Raw genomic sequence first — 20,115 nt, forward strand, 5'->3', positions numbered from 1 at the left:
CATGGGGTACCGTGTTCTGTTAACTCTCTTGAATTTAATAAATAAAAAGAAACATTCGATCATTCAAATGTCGATTTAGAATATCGACATTTGAATCGATTTAGAGTCGATTTGGAATAGGTACACCGTATCCCTGCGCATCGTCAGAGCGTGTCCAAGGGTTGGCGTCAGGAAGGGCATCCGGCCATAAAAAAAACATTGCCTCAAACAGGGAACCATGATTGTCATGGGGCCCGCAAGGCTAACCCCCGCTCTAGCAGGGAAAATGGCCTTAAAACGATCATTCATTCAATCATTCAACTATCTTGATCACATCCTTTGTTTTCTTCCTTTTCAGAGTTCCAAGGACCTGCTAAAAAGGTGAGACTGCATTGGTGTCCAACACATTATCAGCACATCCTGATGTGTTTACCCCAATCATGTTTGAAACATTTGAAGATATTTATAATCCTCACCTTGTGGATTTGTTTTCACTTCATGAAAAGATATTGACAAAAATGCCAAACCTAGTCCCCAGGATGTTTTTATGTCCCACTTTATGTGAGTGTACCTGGAATAGTCACTGGAACTTGAAAGAAAGAATAATTATTCTAATCTTACCCTTTCAACCCACTACCTATTTATATATTTATTTAAGATGTAGATTCTCCATAAAAGAGCTTCTGCGTCTGGCTTCTCACAAGTCAGACAAGGCCCGATTTGCTCCTACAAGGCCAAACGCTCCCATCAGATTAGTCTGTCCATCTGCTGTTGTGGTTTTTGCTGTTGTTTTTTCTTTGCCTAATGTGTTCATTGCTGTTGTTTCTGAGTCTTGAATGTCTTCATATATATATGTATATATATTTGTTGTTTTGGTATACATTCAAGGCTCATTGTGGAGTGAGAACAGAATGGACGAGGATGACGATGAAACAACAAAATAAATAGTTCAAAGAGTTGGTGGGGGGGGGGGGGGGGAGGGGTGGGAAGGGGTGGTGAGCCACCAACAGCTGGGATGAGGGAGACTTTGAGAAATAAGGGAAGTGGGGAATAATGAGGATTATTGGCAGACACAGGTGGTGAACAAGGTGTTAGTTATTGAGGTTACTCAGTTGTCTTCATGTGTTTGACACATTTTCTCCCTTGATTTCCTTTCCATCTCTGATCTATAAAGGAACAGTTTTGGGTTGACTGAGAGAGGAGGGTCATTATAAACTCCCTTTGTGTTATTAATTGGACACAAACCTAATTGAGTTCCTTAAATATTTTCAAATTCTGTTTTGTTAATCATTCTTGCTCCTCATGGTCTGGTTTCTTTCTCCAGATCTCAAATCTTAATCTCTGTTTCCTTCTCACTTTTCTCTCTGTGTACCTCCTTCCCTTTCCCTTTCCAAATCCTGCCCTTTAAATCCAAATCGTTTCTAAAGCAGCCACCCCCCTCACCTCCTCACCCTTCACCTTACCACATTTTGTTCCCTCCTTTGTGATTCTTATTTGAGTTTATCTTGTTTTGTTCATTCCTTTCTGTCCTTTTCTTCATTCTCTTTCATCCTTCTCACCTTAAAACTATTTATTTATATATTGTTGAGATCGCATGTGTTCATTGATACACTTGAAGTCTCGAACATCCTTGAATATTCTGTTCTGCTAATTTCCACTGTTCCACTTCGGCACTGTCTTTATGCCTCTTCTCTCCATGCCCATCTGTGCTCTCTGCTCACCTTCTTCTCTAACTCATCTTTCTAATTATTCCTCATATTCCCTTCTAAACCATTTAAAAGAGAGTTCACTGAACACCTTACCCCATGTATCCTGAAAAAAGCAGCCATCATCAATTTTCTTCAAGCAGCCATCAATCATCTGGACTGGTCTCTCATCTCTACTGCCTCTGACATCAACTCTTCCTGGGAATTCTTCCAAAGTAAACTGCTCTCTCTCTCATGCACAGATTTATCCCATCTCATCTGGTTGTCGTACCCTTCCTCCCGTCCATGGTACACTGAATCTTGTGGTGAGGCAGTTGCCCTGAAACAACTTGCCTTTGCCTCTTGGAAGGCAAATCCAACTGAAGGCAATCTCGGTTTCTTCCACCAAGCTTCGAACAAGTGTGTGTCTACTTGATCTACCTTGATCTTTTGCTCCAGCATTGAGACGTATGGCCTGCAGACCAACATCTGGGCCTCCATTCCCAACAAAATCACAAGCACGCCTGCACAGGCGCGACCCCTTATGAATAAAAATACAGATCAATGCAAAAATATACCCAATCTATTTTCTATTTTTAAGTCTTTACCATGCTATTACAGATAACCTGTTTTGAAATGTAAAAAATGTTTTATCTTAACAATATTCTCTCCAAAAAAAATTTTCACTGATGTTTTTCCTTTTTATTCCAAGGCTCGAGACCATGTCAGACATTAAATCTGTGAAGACAACACCGCTCCCAGTTCTGGACTTCTCGAAGGAAGAGAAGAATTTGGACGTGCTCATCAATCTCAACAAGAACTTCCTGGAGAAGATCCAGAGTGAGTGACACAAACTGGATGTTTTATAAAGAGTCTACCTCCACCTGGTGAAGAATTTACTTTTGTATCCCACTGATAGGCTGGATCTGGTTTCGGACCTGAACCAAAATCCAATCGGCGGCTTCTTGTCACCTAACCAACTCGTCCATCAAGTTTATTCATAACTCGTCCATAACTTTTTAAAATATCATGTTATATATCGCTTTTCACCCGATCTCTCAATGGTGAAGAATCACATAAAAAATTAAATAATTCTCGTAGCCGAGTCCATATTCAAATCTTCACCAAAATCGAAACGATTAGTCCTTTTCACACATACAACCTCTCCACCACGTTTCGTCCAAATCCATCCACAACTTTTTGAGATATCCTGCTATATATCATTTTTGGCCATATCACTCAATGGTGAAGAATCACTTTAAAAATTATACGAGCTGGATCCGGATCCGGATCTTCACCAAAATTAAATCGATTCTTCCTTGTCACACACCCAACCTGTCCAACAAGTTTCGTCCAAATCCATCCTTTACTTTTTGAGATATACTGCTATATGTTGGTTTTAGCCCTATCTCGCTATGGTGAAGAATGACTTTAAAATTTAAATAATTATCATATCTGAATCCATATTCATGGATTCATGGATCTGAATCCATTCATTCATATTCATTCATTCATTAACCATGGCCTCTAAAGGTGGTTTTTTTATTAATCCATATTCAGATCTTCACCAAAATCGAATATATTTGTCCTTGTCAGACACCAAACTGGTCCACCAAGTTTCGTCCAAATCCATCCACAACTTTTTGAGATATCCTGCTATGCATCGTTTTTGACCCTATCTCCCATGGTGACGAATCACTTAAAAAATTCTAGTAGCCGGAGCCGAATCCGGATCTTTACCAAAATCTAATCATTTCGCCCTTGTCACACATGCTCCTTTTGTGCCAAATTTTTCTGAATCCGTCTACAACTTTTTGAGATATCTTGTTGACAAACAGAAAGACATGGGTGAGAACATAACCTCCATCCACCTTTGGTGGCGGAGGTAAAGAACAAGGGAACACAAAACGTGACACAATTATGGAAGGGAAACAGGAAGAGAATATTCTAGAAAAGGTACAAATGGCTATGGTTTTTTTGTTTACCATATCATGGCTCAGGAAGAGTGACTTTACTGAGGGCAAAAAGCCAACATGCTGTCAGTGGGGCAACGTGTGCACAACAGGTGGATGCAATAAGCAAGGTACCCAACAAACAGGAGAAAACTAAAGATGGGAGGGGAGGAAATATCCTCATCTGTAACCACGAGGCTTGGGAGAGGAAGTGTTCACAAGGGCAGAAATATTTGTAGGTCATGATTGGTAATGACACGATATGTTGGTGTAACACGAACTTGAAGTCCCTGGAAGGAAAATTTGGATTGAATCATCTGCTGAGAGAGCAGCAGGTCTTGTTTTGATCTTGTCATGCGAGATGACAATATTTATAGTTTTAGATTCTCGGAGAGACATGTGAAGTGGAGGGGCGAGCCCATGAGATAGAGCATTACCCCCATTGAGCTATGGACAAAGCCTTGCAGGTTGTGAGTTACTTAATTACTTGGCGCACACAAAGCAAAAAGCGGGTGAAGAAATGGCTTCATGTCCGTCTGTCTGTCTAATCAGCTTATGATCGAGGAACGACTCATTAAAATTGAATGTTGTATTTTGAACTCGAATCAGGACATCAAATCAGAAGATACAAATCTTTCATTTTACCGTACTTTGGTTTTCAATTAGTCCCGATTGCGCATGCGCAGAGAGGAACGAGATAATATTTTTACTCTACCTGCCTGGCAGTCAAACAAATGTGAAAATCATTCTAAACAGGAAATTTACTGTTTTTAAGGACGTTATAAATCACACAAACAACAGGCATGAATAACTAATTTAACGTGTTAGACAGGGTGATGTAATAGACACGAGGTAAAATGGCGGTAAAATGCAGAATTAATTTATTTATACACCTTTGCACATCTTTAAAACTTTATTCAAATTGAATTAATTATATAATTAATTATATAATGGCTAACCCCCGCTCTAGCAGGGAAAATGGCCTTAAAATGCATGTTGTTGTTGTTGTTGTTGTTGTTGTTGTAATTAATTATATAATTGAACACGAGAATGCAAATTGCCTTCATTATAATTACAAGAACCATGCTATATATCGACATATAGCAAGAGATTTATTTTGGTCATTACTCTGTGTAAGCGTGACGTCACAACATGGCTGCACCTGGTGTGTTCAGTTACCAAGTAGATCGTTACCAATGATGGAGGCTTGCCAAGCCAGCCGTTACTTCGCAATATTGAATGGAGTGCTTGCTTGAGTGCTTCAATTGAGTGCTTAAATTCCACCAGCTGTCTCAAATGAGTGCTTGAGTGCTTACATTTGGTGGACAGATTGGGTGTGCGAGCACTCTACAAGAAACTTGGTAACTGAGTTCACCCCTGGTGTTCGTTTATCTGCATGGTGGTTATTGATGGTTAAGCGTTGGGAATGGTGAGCCTGGCGGCACTTCGGGGCTGCCTGGTGAACGATCTGACTGAGCAGTTTCATTGAACGCATCAACTGGGGCCGTTTTGTCGCCTTCTTCCTGTTCAGTGTCGCGCTGTACGCAGAATTGGCTGCACCGGCACACATGGACTCGCTCGCTTCACGCAGGTCTGATTACATGGAGAATGACCTTTATCCTTGGACCTTTGGTAACAGTGGATGGTTTCTTCTGTTCTGGACGGATTTGGACGAAATTTGGTGGACAGGTTGGGTGTGTGACAAGAACGAATTGATTCAATTTTCGTGAAGATCTGGATATGATAAATATATATATATATAATTCTACAAGTGATCTTTTTTCACCCCTGAGTGATGGGGCCAAAATCTATTTATGAACAGGATATCTGAGAACGACAGATGGGATGTTCACGCTGAGACAGCTAGTGGAGAAGAGGTTGGAGGTGCAAGGTGAAATGGTTTTGGGAATTGTGGATCTGAAGAAAGCCTACAACACTGTTCCGAGATAGAGATGGTGATCGCGACACTGAGGTGGATGGGAGTGCCGGTGGCAGAAGTGAGGCTGGTGGAAAGGATTTACAAGGAAACGAAGGGAAGACTTTTGATTGGTGCTGGGATGTCGGAGAAGTTAAATGTGAACATCGGTTTGAGGCAGGGAAGCACTCTCAGCCCACTCCTGTTTTTCGTAGTGATGGAGCTGGTAATCAGGAAGGTAAACATGAAAGATATTCTGGGGAGGATATTGTATGCGGACGATCTGGTTGGTGTGGTGGAGACTGGGCGGGAGATGCAGGAAGTATTGGGGGGGCTGAAGGAGGCATTTGAGAAACATGGGCTGAAAATGAGCATGAAGAGGAAGGAGGTGATGTGGGTCAGGCAGGAGAGAAAATAAATAGAATATCAGGTTGGAGGGGAAGGAGATCAGATGAGGAAATAGGTTTGAGTATCTGGGTGGAACAGTGACCGGGGATGGCAAGTCAAAAGCAAAGGTGTGGAGGTGGATTCAGGTGGGTGCGAATGCATGAAGGGTGTAATGGCACACAGAAAGATTTCAAAGAGATTGAAAGAGATCCCTCTCCTCCCTCCAGGTCTTTAAAACAGCTGTTCACCACCATCTCTTATCTTCCCCCATCCAAAACCTTGATCTTTTCAACCCCCGTTAAAACACCCAAAATCCACCTCTTTAAATCTCCAACTTCTTTCCTGAAATTCCTAGAAGTGTTCAGTTGCTTTATACCGTGTGTACCCCTCCGTCCTCCCGCAGCCCTCCCCCTTCCACAGATCTACTGACGTCCCTGTTCTTCTGTTGTTCTTGTGTGCTTCCCTCTCTCCCCCTCTTGTCCCCCACTCCCTTCATTGCATGCTTTATGTGTCTGTGCATGTTTTCATGTTCAATGTGTTAGCTCTTACTTGAGCCTCGATTCTGTATACAAAAAAAAGAAAAAGGAAGGGTTCTGATGTGCGTAATGCCGGCCTACCTTTACGGTCTGGAGATGGTGACACTGACAGACAACAACGGAGGCTGCAGGTTTGTGAGAAAAACTGGGTCAGGAGGATTGCAGGAGTGAAGAGCGTGGTTGGAAGGAGAATGCATGAACTGAGGGAGGCATTGGTGTGCAGATGAGCTTGACGGGGAGATTGGTGAATTGCCGGCTGAGATGGGCTAGGCATTTGATGTGGGCGAGGGAAGAGAGAATGGCAAAGATAGCGGATAGGTTGATGGAGCAAGGTAGGAGTTAGAGTTAGACCACAGTTGAGATGGTAGGATTGTGTGAAGAAGGATATGAGTAAGGTGGGGTTGGTTGGACAGTGGAGAGAGTAGGCCGAGGACAGAGCTGAGTGGAGGAGTATCATGGGCAGGGAAGGTGCTTGGTGCCATCGGATCTCATCCCTTATGAAGGGGGAAAGGAGGAGAAACACCACATCTCAAAAAGTTGTGGTCGAGTTGCGACAAATCTTGGTGGATGAATTGGGTAAGTGACAAGAACGAGCCAATTCGATTTTGGTTCAGGTCCGAATCCAGATCCGGCCTTTTGGTGGAATACAAATCGTAAACTATTCAGCCTGGCGGAGGTATGCGCTCTACCGAGTGCCGTTCTAGTTTATAATATGGAACATGCAATTGGGCATCATTAATTTTGTTATGATGAAGGAACATTATGGACCAGGAATACAATACTAACAGTATTTAAATCCTTTTTCACACAAAGTAAAATCAATAACATGAATTATACAAAGTTCTAATCTGGGATGTAGGGGACAGGCCAGAGAGGAAGAGAAATCTTCTTTTGTGCTGAGAACAAACATGTTACAGGTCAATGAGGTCATAAGTTGAGATTGTAAAGAATCAGAACATGAACTTGGTGTTTGTGTAAAACTTAACATCCAAGTCAATGGTTCTGATCATTCATTCACCATTTTATTCCTCTCATGAACTGGAATTGTAAAGGTTACTTGAATCATTCACATGTGACTTTAATCATTCACATGTGACTTTAATCCTTCACATGTTACTTTGATCATTCACATGTTGCTTTGATCATTCACATGTACCTGGAGTCATTCACATGCTCCTTAAATTGATCCCATGTTACTATTAATCATTCATGTGTACCTTGAATCATTCAAATGTACCTTGAATCATTCACATGCTCCTGGAATCGTATGATGTTCAATTCAGTTGTTTGTGTTTTCTTCTGGATTCAAAGTTAACAGGAACTTGAGTTCTTCCTCTGGTTCCAGTGAAGAACGAAAGATTCATTCTATCTTTTGGAGAAACAGAATTAGCGATCACTCGATTTTAGTACATTAGAGGGAAGTGTAAGAACAATGTTGTGAATTTTTTTTAATGAATCAATGAAAAGTATATTATACTTTAATATAAAATGGAGGTTCCATTTCTCTTTCACCATGTTTGTTTGTGTTTAGATATTTGGTTAAAAGATTTTTTTAAATCTTCATAAAATAAAATAAAAATCTTCATAAAAAGAAGAGAATTTCACAGTTTGTTATTTTTGTTCATCTTTACTCATTTCCACAGAAGGGCTGGTGGAGCATCTGGAGATGGTGGAGCTGGAGCATCCGGAGATGGTGGAGCTGGCGCATCCGGGGATGGTGGAGCTGGAGCATCCGGAGATGGTTGTGCCAGAGATGGTTGAGCTCAAGCATCCAAAGATGGTTGAGCTGGAGCATCCGGAGATGGTTGAGCTGGAGCATCCGGAGATGGCTGAGCTGGAGCAGCCGGAGATGGTTGAGCTGGAGCAGCTGGAGCAGCCGGAGATGGTGGAGCTGGAGCAGCCGGAGATGGTGGAGCTGGAGCAGCCAGAGATGGTTGAGCTGGAGCAGCCGGAGATGGTTGAGCTGGAGTATCCGGAGATTGTTGAGCTGGAGCATCCAGGGATGGTGGAGATGGTTGAACTGGATCAGCCGGAGGTGGTTGAGCTGGAGCAGCCGGAGATGGTGGAGATGGTGGAGATGGTTGAGCTGGAGCAGCCAGAGATGGTGGAGATGGTTGAGCTGGAGCAGCCGGAGGTGGTTGAGCTGGAGCAGCCGGAGGTGATTGAGCTGGAGCAGCCGGAGGTGGTTGAGCTGGAGCAGCCGGAGGTGGTTGAGCTGGAGCAGCCGGAGGTGGTTGAGCTGGAGCAGCCGGAGGTGGTTGAGCTGGAGCAGCCGGAGGTGGTTGAGCTGGAGCAGCCGGAGGTGGTTGTGCTGGAGCAGTCGGAGGTGGTTGAGCTGGAGCAGCCGGAGGTGGTTGAGCTGGAGCAGCCGGAGGTGGTTGAGCTGGAGCAGCCGGAGGTGGTTGAGCTGGAGCAGCCGGAGGTGGTTGAGCTGGAGCAGCCGGAGGTGGTTGAGCTGGAGCAGCCGGAGGTGGTTGAGCTGGAGCAGCCGGAGGTGGTTGAGCTGGAGCAGCCGGAGATGGTTGAGCTGGAGCAGCCGGAGGTGGTTGAGCTGGAGCAGCCGGAGGTGGTTGAGCTGGAGCAGCCGGAGATGGTTGAGCTGGAGCAGCCGGAGATGGTTGAGCTGGAGCAGCCGGAGATGGTTGAGCTGGAGCAGCCGGAGATGGTTGAGCTGGAGCAGCCGGATATGGTTGAGCTGGAGCAGCCGAAGATGGTTGAGCTGGAGCAGCCGGAGGTGGTTGAGCTGGATCAGGACAACTTGAGAAAACTTTGTAAGTGAAGGGAAATGGGGGAGAGTTCTTTTTCGTCCCTCCATTTTCAGATTATTTTAAATTCCATACTTCTTCCTTTTCATTATTTCCCTTTTCTTCTATTTTATTTCCCTCTTTATATTTTGTTTCACTTTATTCCACTTAGTTATTTTTCAACTCATTTACCCTCTTGCCAAGTGCCACAAGACCCAAAGGTTGTTTAATGGAAGGATGTCCAACCAGGAGGTGGGGATAGTCCAAGCTTGTGTTTATCTCACAGGTAAAGTAAAGGTGATAAACACAGTCCAGAACAACATTGTACAAATGAAATCCCTGATTAATGGCTTTTCTTAACCCATCACCCCACCTCTCTCTCGCTCACTAATAATGTAATTGGAACAATAACTTTCTTGACAATTACTAGTTAGTTCTAGAAAGAGAAGCCGGTATAAATTTATCTTCCATTCCAGATAGTTTACAATCCAGAAAGAACAAGATATTTCCCAATTTCTCACAGAAACATATCACATCAACAAACATTTCAGTGATATATCTTCTTCTTCTTCTCCTCTCCTTCTCTTCTCTTCTATATCTCTATTATTATATATATAAAAGAAAGTTTTTGTTTGTTTGTCTGCACGTGCTAATCTCCTGAACGGTGAAAGATAGGAGGAAACCTCTGAAACAAAAAATGTCGGGACGGACCCCCGGAAGGTTATAGGCTAGGTGGCGAGGCCGGTTGAGGCTGCCTCGACTGGGCTGAGTCCATTTTGCAATTAAAAGCCGAGCTGAATTATTGTCATCAATCTTCTGCGGCCGCGAGTAAAAGCTGAATTCTAGTAGTAAATTCATTCAAAAAGAACCAAAAATGTCGGGACAGGCCCCAGGAAGGTTATAGGCTAGGTGGCGAGGCCGGTTGAGGCTGCCTCGACTGGGCTGAGTCCATTTTGCAATTAAAAGCCGAGCTGAATTATTGTCATCAATCTTCTGCGGCCGCGAGTAAAAGCTGAATTCTAGTAGTAAATTCATTCAAAAAGAACCAAAAATGTCGGGACAGGCCCCAGGAAGGTTATAGGCTAGGTGGCGAGGCCGGTTGAGGCTGCCTCGACTGGGCTGAGTCCATTTTGCAATTAAAAGCTGAGCTGAATTATAGCAGTCAATCTTTTATGGCCGCGCCTAAAAGCTGAATTATAGTAGTAAATTCATTCAAAAAGAACCCGGGCAACGCTGGGTGCATTCGGCTAGTAAGAAATAATTGATACAAATCTCATCATAACCAGTTGTGTATTAGCCATTCACTGTACCAATACACCACCTAACCGTCACCAGCAAAGAAGTTCATTGGTTTTACAAACTCTGATCCCTTGATCACAGCTCGTGTGAGGTACACAGATTTATCTGTACTGTCGGACCTCGACATTCGCGGACCCTGTGGATTTGTCGATTTTCACGGGCGCAAAAAAATTTTTTAATTGGGAACCGTGGGTGATTATTTAACTATCTAGCTGTTGTTTAGTTTAAAGTCTTATGATTCATTCATTTAGTATGATTCTCCATGCTGACATGTCTCCTAGCAACCATTGAAAAATGGTTTAAAATACCATGATACTGTTTAAAATACCTCTAGTTTGTGTAATACACTGCTTTATTGGTATGGCTAAGGCCGTGAGGCGTGCTCTCGTGAGATGACAGATGATCCCGTCAGAGTGGGAAGTGCAGATGGCCATTCACAAAACACGGAAGCAAACCACAAACATGGACCAGTAACTTAGCATTACATTACAGCCCGCACACGATTAAAGTGTGCTCCCCAAAGCGCGTCTTGATCCCGGAAATAGTTACCATTTCAACAGATTGCGGTTTCACCTTGAAGGATGATACGGTATTCTGTATTATCTTACGAAGATAGACGTTGAGTTTAAATTGCCTAACTTTAAATGTGCTGGCATCACAGACCTTGTGTTGGAATTTCATTTTATTTTAGATCCAAAATAAAAGTTAATTTCTACTTGTGTACCATGAACCAGCCTCACTAATAAAACCAGCAAGGCATTCACGGTGGAAATCAGGGATGTGGAACCGAACCAGAACTGCTGATAAATTTGGAAGAACTGAAACAAGAACCAGAACAACCAAATAACATGAGTTCCCGGTTCCACTTAGGCTTTATATTTGGGGTGGTTTGGGTCTTTGGGGTGGTTTGGGTCTTTGGGGTGGTTTGGGTCTTTGGGGTGTTTTGGGTCTTTGGGGTGTTTTGGGTCTTTGGGGTGTTTTGGGTCTTTAGGGTGTTTTGGGTCTTTGGGGTGTTTTGGGTCTTTGGGGTGTTTTGGGTCTTTGGGGTGTTTTGGGTCTTTGGGGTGTTTTGGGTCTTTGGGGTGTTTTGGGTCTTTGGGGTGTTTTGGGTCTTTGGGGTGTTTTGGGTCTTTGGGGTGTTTTGGGTCTTTGGGGTGTTTTGGGTCTTTGGGGTGTTTTGGGTCTTTGGGGTGTTTTGGGTCTTTGGGGTGTTTTGGGTCTTTGGTGTGTTTTGGGTCTTTGGTGTGTTTTGGGTATTTGGGGTGTTTTGGGTCTTTGGGGTGTTTGGGGTCTTTGGGGTCTTTGGGGTGTTTTGGGTCTTTGTGGTGTTTTGGGTCTTTGTGGTGTTTTGGGTCTTTGGGATGCTTTGTGGGTCTTTGTGGGTCTTTGGGGTGCTTTGGGATGCTTTGGGTCTTTGGGGTGCTTTGGGTGTTTGGGGTGCTTTGGGTCTTTGGGGTGCTTTGGGTCTTTGGGGTGCTTTGGGTCTTTGGGGTGCTTTGGGTCTTTGGGGTGCTTTGGGTCTTTGGGGTGCTTTGGGTCTTTGGGGTGCTTTGGGACTTTAGGGTGCATTGGGTTTTTGGGGTGCTTTGGGTCTTTGGGGTGCTTTGGGTCTTTGGGGTGCTTTGGGTCTTTGGGGTGCTTTGGGTCTTTGGGGTGCTTTGGGTCTTTGGGGTGCTTTGGGTCTTTGGGGTGCTTTGGGTCTTTGGGGTGCTTTGGGTCTTTGGGGTGCTTTGGGTCTTTGGGGTGCTTTGGGTCTTTGGGGTGTTTTGGGTCTTTGGGGTGTTTTGGGTCTTTGGGGTGTTTTGGGTCTTTGGGGTGTTTTGGGTCTTTGGGGTGTTTTGGGTCTTTGGGGTGTTTTGGGTCTTTGGGGTGTTTTGGGTCTTTGGGGAGTTTTGGGTCTTTGGGGAGTTTTGGGTCTTTGGGGAGTTTTGGGTCTTTGGGGAGTTTTGGGTCTTTGGGGAGTTTTGGGTCTTTGGGGAGTTTTGGGTCTTTCGGGTGTTTTGGGTCTTTGGGGATTTGGTGGTCTGAAGGGTCTTGGGGAAATTAAAGGCTCGTCAATGGTCTGAGGGGTCTTCGCAGTCTTAACGTAATTAAGAGGATTAATTAAGAGCCCTGTGGTAATTTTTTTTGAAGAAGAAGAATAAGTTTTCGTCACATATAAACACAGCGAAATAACGACGTTCACAACGACATAACCATATATGCGTTTGCTCTGTTATTATAAGATACTAGCCGAAACCCGTGGAACATCCACGGAAGGGAGGCTGTGGTGTATGGATAGAGTACCATTATGGATGGCATAGGGGATTTGCTTGTCCGAGTAAGAGTTAGGAAGAAAGATGAGAATGAAGAGTGCATATATGAACAACGACAGGGTAAAGGCTGCAAAGCCCACTTTGATAATCATGAACGGTGGCAGATGCAGGAGTTGGTGAAACGAAAGGGGGGTGGGCTGATCATGACCTACCCTACGCCACATGGCCTACGCCATTTGTTGAGATCATGGCCATAACGAAAACACAACAACTGGATAGGTAGGGCCTAGGCCTACGCATACTTTTCGTCACTCGGCGAAGTACACTTTGTTTTAAGCTTTCAGAAGCTGAAGCCTTGGTATTTATTGCTTTATATGATACTGATGGGCTGCTGATCGGTTTCACTTCGTTGTAATCACAGTATATGGAGGAAATTATGGTAAACCCACCTAATGAGGTTGGCGTACACCGCGATGGACGACACTGGCACAAATGCATGCTCAGGATTGTCCACTCAGTGGACGGCTTGCTGTCGCCTTCGACTGTCCAATCAGCGGAAGGCTTGCTTCGCCTTCGCCCAGCAGACGCCAATACGATGGCGTCGTAAGATGGCGTCATATCGGCAGTTAATCGGATGCTTTTGGGCCCCAACGTCGGCTAATTCAGATTTTTCGAGTATGGCTAATTATTTCGAGTGATAAACAAAGAGCGCGGTTCGTAGATCGTAAATCCATTAGTGCCGTGGGCATCGGATCACTGGGTGCGGCGTAAAAGGGATAACAAAGTCGAGTCCTTACGCTATTATTATGTAGATGTTTACATGTGATCTTGGCTCATGGAAAAGTGAGGTGACAGAAAGGGGAAAAAAGCAACAAATTGATAGCAGGGGAGTCAGGCCACAGTTGGACATAAGCAAGGAAGTTGTAACAGTGCGAGGAAAGAGAATGGGAGGAAACAGTCAGTGGATAATCGTGTTTTGTTGCGTTGTGGTTTGTGTCGAGATAATAATTTGGGTTTTAAAAAAAATTGTTTTTTGTATCCAAGATCGAGACTCGTGTAAGAGCTATTATTTATGACAAAAAGACCAAACAGACACAAAAGACAAAATAAAGGGAGCGGGAGATGAGAGAGAGGAGGGGGGGTGGGGAAGCACACAAGTACAACATTTGAGAGCAGGGAGATCTGTGGGGGGTGGGGGGTCTTTGGGGTGCTTTGGGACTTTCTAAAGCAGGTAAAAGGTTTTTTAAAAAAGGTGTATGTTTGAGGTTAAAAGAAACACATGGACACAGCTAGGACTTCCAGGAAAGAAGTCGGTATTTCAGAAAAGTGGATCTGGGTGAATTAACGGGGGTAAAAAAAGATCAAGGTTTTGGATGGGGGAAGATAAGATATGGTGGTGAACAGCTGTTTTAAAGACCTGGAGGGAGGAGTGGGATTGAAAAGATGAGGGAATTTGTTTCGGAGGTGGGAGAAAAAAGGTATGAAAGAGCGAATGTGAGCAGAGAGCCTTGATTTTGACAGTTTTACCAGAAAAGGGTTGCTGGCAGATCTTATGCGACCTGTCTGAGTATTTTGGGAACAATGCACAGACAGAGCTGGGGGGCCAGGCCAGAGAGGAGAAGGCAGAAAGACCACCAACCTGCCTTCGGCGAGTGAGTGAAAGGCCCTCAGAGTTAGCTTAATCGTGGGAGATTCCAATGATTCTGAAAGCTTTGGTTTCAACAGTGTAAAGCAGAGCGAGGTGTGAGGCAGGAGCACCAGCCCAGAGGGGAGAGCAGTATTCCATTGAGCTGTGGATGAAAGCCTTGTATGTGGTGAGGAGCTGAGGTGTGCCAAGGAAGGACTTTGCACGATGGAAGATGCCCAGTTGGCGACTGGCATTGGAGGCCAGGTTGGAAATGTGGTTTTCCCAGGAAAGATCATGGCAGATTGTGAGACCCAAGAGCTTGAGTGACAGAACTTCTTGGAGATGATTGTTGAGAAAGTAGATGGGAGGGTTGTCCAGACGGTCTTTTCGCAGAGACACAGTAAGAGTGTGAGATTTGTCAGGATTGAAAGACCTGTTCCACTTGTTTGACCAGTCTGTGATTTTGTCCAGGTCTGCAGAGAGTGAGGAGGCTGCAGACTGCCGATCTGAAGGAGGACATATCAGCAAAGAGACAGAGATGATTTCCCAGAGAGTCGGAGAGGTCAATGATGAAGACCAGGAATAGCACAGGGCCCAGAACACTGCCTTGGGGAACTCCAGCCTGAACAGGAAGGGGAGATGAGAGTAATCCATTCAGGGCCACACGTTGACTCCGACCAGAGAGGAAGTCCACAAGCTATGCATGGAGATTTCCAGGGATACCTTATGAGGAAAGTTTGGTGAGCAGAGCGGGGTGCCAGATCGTATCGAAGGCATGTGATAGGTCAAGGGAGACAGCTTAAATTTCCTGTTTGACATTGAGGACCTCCATCCATTGTTGAGACAGCAGAAGCAGCATGTCCAGAGTAGAGTGACCTGGTCTGAATCCAAATTGATGATCAGAGATCAAGCCATTGGAGAAGAGGAAGGATTTGATATCTGAAACGATGATGGATTCCATGACTTTGCTGATATTTGGGAGCAGGCTGATTGGTCTGTCATTGCAAGGATCTGTTTTTTGCACCTTTTTTGTGCAAAGTGGAAATGTTGGCTGATTTCCAAGCTGATGGCAGATGACCTTGAGAAAAAGAGAGGGTGAAGAGAACAGAGAGAGGGTGTGAAAGAGCGGAGAGCAAGATTTCAGACCCTTGTGCTGATGCTGTCTGGTCCAGTTGCAGAATCAGAGTCGAGGATTGACAGAAACTTTTCCACCTTGTCAGGCGAGAAGGACACAGAGTCCAGGAGAAGCTGGGTATGACTGGGCACAGAGAGAGACGGGTTTGGGACACAAGATTTTGAGGCAAACACAGAGTTGAGGCATTCAGCTTTTTCACGTGCTGAGTCAACTGTGTAGCCGTTTGAGGTAAGGGTGGGGATGGAGGGGGAACAAACACCAGAAACAGATTGGACAAGATGCCACCAGGATTTGGAAGAGGGAGATAGGTTTGAGAGTTCACTCTTCAGAGAAGAGAGATATTGTTTCCTGGCTCCCCTGAGGGTTGACACACTTGTTCCGGGCTTTGTCAAAGGAAATGAGATGAGATTGCCTTCCCTTGGATTTGCCTTCCAGGAGGTGAAGGCAAGTTGTTTCAGAGCAACTGCCTCACCAGAAGATTCCGTCCACCATGGATGGGAGGAAGGGAATGACAACTGAAGACTGGATGTGATAAATCTGTGCATGAGAGAGCAGTTTTCTTTGGAAGAATTCCCAGGATGAGTTGATGTCAGAGGCAGTAGAGATGGGAGACCAGTCCAGATGATTTATGGCTGCTTGAAGACAGTGCCAGTTTGCCTGAGTGAAATGCCAGACTCGTCGACGCTGAGGATGCTCTCTGAGAATGGTCAGAGAGATGTCCACTTTGACAAGCACATGATCAGATGAGCCGATTGGAGCAGAAGAAGAGCATCAGACATTTGCATGGAAGTTTATCATAACCAGGTCTCGAAGAGAAGATGCTCCGTTGACTGAGATCCGGGTCGGGAAATGGACAGATTGTGTCAGTCCCAATGAGTCACAGGAGTCCTTTGCTGAGGTGCCATGGCTGGTGAGAGAAGCACCCACACCCAGAAAACTCCTTACCATCCACAAAATGTTTTACAAAAAAAAACAGTGCATCCTGAATGTATCCTGAATGAATGTAGAATGTCGGGAGGTGCAAAAAATAATTGGACAGAGTGGGGATAGACCAAGAAGGCTCATTGGAATGGCTAAGAAAAGGTCGGCTCGGCTTGACTGGGATGGAGAACAAATCATAGTAAATGCCCAAGATTTGAAAAAAAATGTTTCAAAGATTGAAAAACGTTTCATAACTTCTACATAGAAAGCCGCATTGATGGTGGCACCTTTGGGAAGAAATTCTGCATGAACAATTCTATCCGCATCGAAGAACGCAATCAGCATGACCTTCACTTGCTATCTCGACTGACACTCATTTTTAAGGTCTCAGTGACACAGGTGTCTTCAATGGGATGTCTATGCTTTCATTTCCCGATCATACCCATCAACCCACGACTCATCACCCTTTATCACCTGGGGTAAGAATGTTGGATCTGAAACGCATCGATCGACCAAGTTGGATGTATTATTGTTGCACATATGGGACCACACACACACAATAGTGAGTGGATCATGAATACAATTGCACTGCTGTGGAAAACCATGAAGCAATCATACTACTGGAGAAAACAATGAAACGTCACAAAATGTGACATGTTATGACATGTTTAGACTCGGTAAAGGCAAGCTGAGATGCAAGAAACCTTGTCTGTGACTTGGAATGCCTGGTGTATTCAAAGGGTTCATCCGATATTATTCAAAAGCTGGTCTCAAGACAAAGGGAGTTGATGGTCAAATGTGGGTCTTTTTAATGTTAGGTCTAGGCTCGGAGAAGAGCTCGGACACAGAACACGTCATCTCGAACCTTCACCAACGCATTCGATGACGATCTAACCCATTACACGAGGAGGAGCTATTCTAATCTTACACTATGAAAATGACCACACAAAGGGACCTGTATGGTGGTTGCCATTGCCTCTGAGTGGTTTCCAAAAACCACAACAGTTTGAATATCTTGAGGAAAACACTAACTTTTGCACAGTACTGCATATTTACATCAATAATATTTTTTTAAACTTTTTTGCAGTGGAACAAATACATATGCACATGTGTGTGTACATTTGTCAGAATTATATCAAGAGTATTGAACAAAATCACATTTTTTACAGGTCATTTGATGTTGTATTTGCAGGTGGATCCAACGAATCTTCACGGGAGACTGCACCTATTTTCATGAACAGCGAAGACACAGGTCCCCAGGACTCCCCAACTGAAACAAACAAGAGGACTTTTTCCAAACACAACAAAACGAAAAATGAATTGTTTGCACACGATGATTTTCACCAGGCTCACAAAGCAGAGAAAGATGAACACCCGCACAAATGCAAAATTTGTTTAAAATCCTCTAGTTATTCATCCAGCTTGACATCACACCTGCACAAACACAATGGTGAGTGCCCATACAAATGCACAAGTTGTGGAAAATATTTTCGTCAGCCATCCAACCTTAAATCACACATGCGAATTCACAATGGTGAGCGCCCGTACAAATGCACTAGTTGTGGGAAATCTTTTAATCAATCATCCTCCCTTAAATCACACATGGGAATTCACAATGGTGAGCGCCCATACAAATGCACAAGTTGTGAAAAATCTTTTAATCATTCATCCAACCTTAAATCACACATGCGAATTCACAATGGTGAGCGCCCATACAAATGCCCAAGTTGTGGGAAATCTTTTAATCGATCATCCCACCTTAAATCACACATGAGAATTCACAATGGTGAACGCCCATACAAATGCACAAGTTGTGGGAAATCTTTTAATCATTCATCCACCCTTAAATCACACATGAGAATTCACAATGGGGAGCGCCCATACAAATGCACAAGTTGTGGGAAATCTTTTCATCAGTCATCCAACCTTAAATCACACATGCGAATTCACAATGGTGAGTGCCCGTACAAATGCACAAGTTGTGGGAAATCTTTTAATCAATCATACTCCCTTAAATCACACATGCGAATTCACAATGGTGAGTGCCGGTACAAATGCCCAAGTTGAGGGAAATCTTTTAATCATTCATCCAACCTTAAATCACACATGAGAATTCACAATGGGGAGCGCCCATACAAATGCACAAGTTGTGGGAAATCTTTTCATCAGTCATCCAACCTTAAATCACACATGCGAATTCACAATGGGGAGCGCCCGTACAAATGCACAAGTTGTGGGAAATCTTTTAATCAATCATACTCCCTTAAATCACACATGCGAATTCACAATGGTGAGTGCCGGTACAAATGCCCAAGTTGAGGGAAATCTTTTAATCAATCATACTCCCTTAAATCACACATGAGAATTCACAATGGTGAGTGCCCGTACAAATGCACAAGTTGTGGGAAATCTTTTAATCAATCATCCCACCTTAAATCACACATGCGAATTCACAATGGTGAACGCCCATACAAATGCACAAGTTGTGGGAAATCTTTTAATCGATCATCCTACCTTAAATCACACATGCGAATTCACAATGGTGAACGCCCATACAAATGCACAAGTTGTGAAAAATCTTTTAAACATTCATCCAACCTTACAAGGCACATGAGAATTCACAATGGTCACACAACAATCACACAACGCTCATTGCCAGTTAAAAACGCGTCTCTCGCTATGCGTGATCGGTGCCAGTTAAAATGTGACGATGTATATATACAGTGGAATATATAGTCAGCGTGAGCGAAAGTGGTCAATCGATAAAATATGATGAAGGCATAGCAACGACTGGATAAGATGTGGTTATGCAAAACGTAGATTGATTGTTGGTTAAAGAGGATTGTTTAAAGCATTCCTGTAAATTGTGTGGATCACCGAAATGGGCTCGTGATTGTTGCCGAAGCGGTGTTTTCGGGTTGGGTAGAAAATAGTTCTGTTGTATTGTTTGATTCTGGGCTGAAGGAACCTTTGAATTCATGTTTCTAATGTGCCGGGAAGGAATGATGTGTGATTATAACATCGCGATGATTTTTGATAAATATTCAGAGGTCCCGAGCTCTCTTTTTCTTGGCGCTTCCTGGTTGGTGCGCCTTGGTCTTTTTTTTTTTTTTTTTTTGGTATACAGAATCGAGGCTCATGAAAGAGCTAACATTTATCACACAAAAAAAGCAAACAGACAAACAAAATATATAAAAAGAGGGAGCGGCAGACAAGATGGGGAGAGAAGGGGAAGCACACAAACACAACATTTGAGAGCATGTTTCAGAGCATCGGGAGATGTGTGGGAGGGAGAGGGCTTGGGGCGAGGAGGCGTGGGAAGGGCGGGGGGGGGGGGCGTGGGAGAAGTATAAAACACAAGGACACCAAGGATTTCCAGGAAATATGTTGGTATTTCAAAAAAGTGGATTTTGGAGGAAATTAGCAGGGGTAGAAAATATCAAGGTTTTGAATGGGGGAAGATAAGAGATGGTGGTGAACAGCTGTTTTAAAGATCTGGAGGGAGGAGTGGGATTGAAGAGAGTGAGGGAGTTTGTTCCAGAGGCGGGAGAAAAGAGGAGTGAAGGTGAGCAGAGAGTTGATTTTGGCAGTTTAACCATAATAGGGTTGTAGGCAGATATTGTGCGACCTGTAGGAATATTTGGGGAACAGAGCCCAGAGAGAGCTGGGGGGGGGGGGCA

General features: G+C 44.0%; 1 non-coding gene across 1 annotated transcript in view; it reads left to right on the top strand.

The window, feature by feature from the left end:
* The window catches only part of LOC137419464 (uncharacterized), a 264,183-nt gene extending 244,691 nt beyond the window's left edge, over window positions 1-19,492 (top strand). The window contains exon 7 of the transcript XR_013621867.1: window positions 17,954-19,492. This is a non-coding gene — a transcript (uncharacterized LOC137419464). The remainder of the gene's footprint in view (window positions 1-17,953) is intronic.
* Window positions 19,493-20,115: the final 623 nt, after the last annotated feature.

This window comes from Myxine glutinosa, chromosome 1 (genome assembly GCF_964187855.1).
Source record: "Myxine glutinosa chromosome 1, kmMyxGlut1.1, whole genome shotgun sequence".
NCBI classification, from domain to species: domain Eukaryota; kingdom Metazoa; phylum Chordata; class Myxini; order Myxiniformes; family Myxinidae; genus Myxine; species Myxine glutinosa.